This window comes from Galeopterus variegatus, unplaced genomic scaffold (assembly GCF_000696425.1).
Source record: "Galeopterus variegatus unplaced genomic scaffold, G_variegatus-3.0.2 Scaffold2052, whole genome shotgun sequence".
In the NCBI taxonomy this organism is placed as follows: Eukaryota; Metazoa; Chordata; class Mammalia; order Dermoptera; family Cynocephalidae; genus Galeopterus; species Galeopterus variegatus.
In genome coordinates, this window is record NW_007728163.1 from 264,977 (window position 1) to 270,340 (window position 5,364).

Sequence of the window (5,364 nt, forward strand, 5' to 3'; positions counted from 1 at the left end):
ACCCTCAGTGTTGCCCCCGTACCGGACCGGGGACGGCAACGGGATTGCAACCCTCGGTGTTACTCCCAGGCCTCGCTCAGCCAGTGAGCGGGAACCGGTCTGTATGTGGGATCTGAACTCTCGGAGGGAGCGCCGCAGCACTTCCCAAGCGGTGCACTGTAGCAGTGCGCCACCTGGCCGGCCCAGCAAAGAGTACTTCTGAGTGGGGTCGTAGGCATTTCCCATGGGAAGACCAGTGAAGACACACAGCAGAGCCCAGGGCCATCCTGCTGGCTCTGCGGGGAGGGGCTGGAGTTCTCTGCGCCCCCACCCCGAAGTCCCCTCTGAAATTCTGCTTGCACAGGGAAACCCAGCTGCCTGGACAAGAAGTGCCTTACACCTGTGTGTATTGTCAGAGGCTGTCAAACCTGGCCGAACGGTGAGGACATTATTCATTTAAAAGAAACTTCTGGTTTTTTTTTTTTTTCTTCTCTCTTTTTAAAGATGTTCTATATAGTAATGTGAAGTAACTGTCTAGAGTATCATGATCCTGAGTAAATATGACATCATTGCGTTTAATGATAGCAACTTGTTTAGCACCTGCTATATGCCATGCCCGGCCCTTTATACACAGCGTCTGATTCAGTCACTAACACTATGAGTTTCATTTTACCTATGAGGACAGGGAGGCTCCGAAAGATTAAACGAATTGCTGACAGCCTTTCATTTGTCAGTAGCCGTGCTGAGATCCAAAGCCGATTTTCTTTTTCTAATCTTTCCTCGCACCCTCCCTGCCTTCCTTCTCTTCCTTCCTTTTTTTTTTTTTTTTACACTCCCCAAACCCATATTCCTGGCAACACGCCTCCTGACTTTGATGCGAGCTCTGAAGTGTGTCAGGAAATAAACTGATCTGAGAAGTAACGATAATTAAGAGTTTCAAGCTGCATGAGCAGAACCTGAGCGGTTCCTCACCTACCCCACCTTTCTGCTCTGAATTTCTCCGGCGAGGGACTGTAGGAAAGAGAGGAAGTCCCCGCCCCCGGCTCTTTATGGGGCGCACCAACCGCTCTCCGCCGCAAGGGGTCAGTAAAATCCTCTTAGTGAATTAAAGTCCTGTCCACCTGACCACTCCCGGCTCAGCGCTGGGGCGTGAGGGTCATCCTGTCGGTGAAGGGACCTCCACCTTCACACGTTCTCTTCCCCATCACGCTACTTCTTTATTCGAGCCGAATTCTCCTGGCACCTGCACTCCATCCTGCGGTGGGAAACGAAATGGAAGGAATACGCAGCTCTGATTCATCCTTTACCTTGGTTGAAAGTGGTGTTTTAGTTAAAAATTACTCTACATAAAATACGGTTGTGAATGAGTTCTTAAAGTTCTATATCTTGCAATTATTGTATCTGAGCAAGGATTTAGAACAAGAGATGACACGCCTAAGGCAATGATAATGGTAATATAATGAACACTCATGAAGTGTCTTCAAAGGGACAGGCCCGGTGGTTCATGCTTTAGGTGACATTTGAACTTTCAGGCTGGCTCTAGAGCGTCGTAACATTCTGCCTCTCCACCAGAGAAACAAAAATCAGAGTCCTGGCAGGGATGATTTTCAGTTATATAAGCCAGTCGGAACATTCAGGAGGTAGGTCAACATTTTGCAGGGCCTGGAGCTTATATAATTCAGAATACGTTCTTTAGGAAAATAGCAGAAAATGGAAAATACAAATGTAGATATGAAAGTACACTTTTATTTAGGGTGATGAAATAAATCACAACAAATCACAACTTAAAAAAAGACTACGAACATCTCCAGATTCAGAGAAAAAGCATATTTTTATTAATGAACCCCCATCGAATACTTTTCTCTCCTATATCTTTGGCTTTATACTCTTTGATTGTCTTTCACTGTGTCTTTCAGTGTGTCAGTAATTTTGTAAAATCATTTCTTTTTTTAAATGATTTTTAAATTTATTTTTTAGTTATGACAAGACAAAAATAACAACACACATAAAATATTTAAATCGTTATATTTTCACCTGAACTCATACTGAAGTCTGTGCCATTGTCTAATTTGGTAAGCTCAAGGATTTTATTTTATTTATTTATTTATTTATTTTTGTCTTTTTCCGTGTCTGGCAACGGATCGCAACCCTCAGTGTTGCCCCCGTACCGGACCGGGGACCGGCAACGGGATCGCAACCCTCGGTGTTGCTCCCGCGCCTCGCTCAGCCAGTGAGCGGGAACCGGTCTGTATGTGGGATCCAAACCCTCGGGCGGGAGCGCCGCCGCGCTTCCCAAGCGGCGCACTTATCCCGTGGGCCCCCGGGCCGGCCCTAAGCTCAAGGATTTTAAAAATCATTTCCTTAACAAGGAAAGCAGAAAGGTAATTCAGCTGTTCCTTTAGCATGGTTGATCGATAATTATAATTGATAGCTGGACTGCATAACTCATGGGATTTCACATACGGACATAACTTGCTGTTTGTAGTATAGTGTATTAAGTTTTATCCCACACGAATATAGGAATTCTGAAAAATTGTATTTTGTGCAATCCCTTTCAAATAGAAAAAATAAAGCGTGTTCATAATTGTATAGGCCATATTATCAAGCACATACTTGACAGGAGAGAACATCCGTTTTTTTTTTTTTTTTTTTTTTTTTTTTTGTTTTTTTCCGTTTTCGGCAACGGATCACAACCCTCAGTGTCGTGCCCGTACCAGACCGGGACCGGCAACGGGATCGCAACCCTCGGCGTCGCGCCCGCACCTCGCTCAGCCAGTGAGCGGGAACCGGTCTGTATGTGGGATCCGAACCCTCGGGCGGGAGCGCCACCGCGCTTCCCAAGTGGTGCACTATCCAGTGCGCCACCGGGCCAGCCCGAGAACATCCGTTTTGATTAGGTGTTAATGGAATCTTTGGTTTACTGTTTTACATGTCTGACATTTGGAGAATTTTTCACAGGCCAGCTTCTGGATTCATTCATTTCCAACCTTTCTCCTCCACAGCCCATGTAGTTCTGGTGCCAGATGCCACAGAACACAAGCATATCGGGATGCCCCTCCCCCTTTCCATCACAACTCGGGGGAGGGAGACGAGAGTGTTCCCAGAAGCCACTTCCCTACCAGTATGGTTTGGCAATAACGCAACTATCAGCGAGGCACACAGATATGTCCAACCAGAGCCCACATAAATGTACTCATCATGCATCCTCATCTGCATCATCTTAAAAATGCCTGAGGCTAGTCCATTGTCACCCGACACAGGGAAGGGTGGAGAAAGGAAAGCCCGAGTAGAAAGACAAAGTGGTCTGAACTGACCACAGTAAAATATTTTATTTTTGCCCATTTTACAAATATGTGACCCTGTGAACATACTGCGGGACCCTTCCCAGGCCTTGGGAGGGGCAACTGCAAATGAGGGGCCCTGCACGTAAGCTTTAGCATAAATCCCCTGCACACATTGCAGGGAGCCAACTCCCTGCCAGCCTTAGAGGTCGCTGAATGGGAGAGCCAGCAGACAGCAGCAAAGTGATCACATGCCCGCAGCAAACAAGGACACCTTGCCTTTCTACTGACAGGACCTGTCCAACTGTAGGCACCCAAGTCACAAGACCCCTTGACATTCCCTATTACTGCAGTCTCTGCTTTGGACAAAATGCATCATTAATGCCATGGGTCACTGTCAGTAAGAAAGGCCAGGGACATCGATAGCATAGTAAAAGTGAGTGTTCAGTTGGGACCTAAGAATGAACAGCCTGCTTGGGTCACCACTGTCCGCGTTTTCCAGGGCTCAGGGGTGATAGAAGCTTTGCTCATACTTTTCTCTTGGCCTAAAATCTTCCCCATCCAGCACACATCCCACATTCCTACCCAGCCACGAAACCTTCCCAGGAACTCCAAGGCCCACAGATCTCTTCTGTATCTGAACTCCTACAAGTTTTAAAGGATGATTCCCACTACAAATATTTGTTAAGTACCCATTCTGAGTTAGCCTGCAGTTAAATTTTAATGAATTGCTTACAAAGCATTTTATGTGAGTAGTTCTGTTTGGTCAGATTATAAACGAATTGGTGACAGGGACCAGAATTTCTCACTGGCCTATCACAGTTCTGGGCATGTCATTGCTGAATAAATACTTACTTGATTGATGCAGTTCTGTCTCCTTTCTGAGGACCAAACCTCTTGTCAGCTTCATCCTAAGTAGACCTGAGACTCCCTAATTGGGTGGAGAAGGTAGGATTATCTGCTGCTGAAATTCTAGTGGAGTTCTCCCAAACCTTGCTGATGGGCTCTTGGACACTCTGCAGACTATATTTGAAGCAAATTTTCTTCTTCAGTAAATTGGTTAGAAGTTTTTCTGTTTTTGTTTTTTTTGTTTTGGCAGCTGGCTGGTGCAGGAATCCAAACCCTTGACCTTGGTGTTATATATAACATTGCTCTGTAACCAATGATTAGTTTTGACTTTTAACAAGATGGTAGTCTGAATCTAGTTGCTGACCCCTTCTGTCCCCACCCCAAATTCCTTTCTTGTTAAGTAGGGAGTTTGAGGGTACTTGGGGCCAGATCGAACTCAGCATCCCACGATGCAGATGGGTGTGCTGTGTGCCTGCTGTCCTGGGGCTGGGGGTGGGGGTGTTAAGAGAAGGGGAAGGAGCAGACTACAGTCCCCCCCACCTGGATTCAAGCCTGCCTCTGTCCTCCAAGCTGTGTGAAACCCTGGCCAAGTCACACCACCTTCGGGTCTTGCTTTCTTCCTCTGGCAACAGGGGGCGTTAACAGAACCCCGCGCATCCAACGGCCCTGGGGTTTGTATGGGTAGTGATTCTGGAAGACCCCAGGAGTTCGGTTGATGAGTTTGTTCCCTGTTTGTGCAGGTAGATTTCTTCGGCCCAGCAACCCCCCCAGCAAACGCAGACATGTGCTCCTCCCCGAGCTCCAGAGCTGTTACACTTTTTCTCTCTGACCCTGACTATGGGGCTGGTATTGGGGTCCTGTAGCAGGTTTGTTATTTTTAGGACGGAGCTCTGTCAGTTCCATTTCCACTATGACACGGTGGCCCTGCCAGCAGAACTGGAGGTGCTGAGACTTTCAGGAAGTCACATTCCTTCCCGGCACGGGGTGGGCCCCTAAAAGTGATGAGCAGCCTTCAGAAAGAAAGCAGCACTACCTGATTTTTTTTTTTTTTTCCAAAAAGATGACTGGTAAGGGGATCTTAACCCTTGACTTGGTGTTGTCAGCACCACGCTCACCCAGTGAGCGAACAGGCCCTTCCTATATAGGGATCTGACCCCGGGGCCTTGGTGTTATCAGCACCGCACTCTCCCAAGTGAGTCACGGGCTGGCCCTAGCATTACCTCATTTTTATGAAATTAAAAAAAAAAAAAAAAAA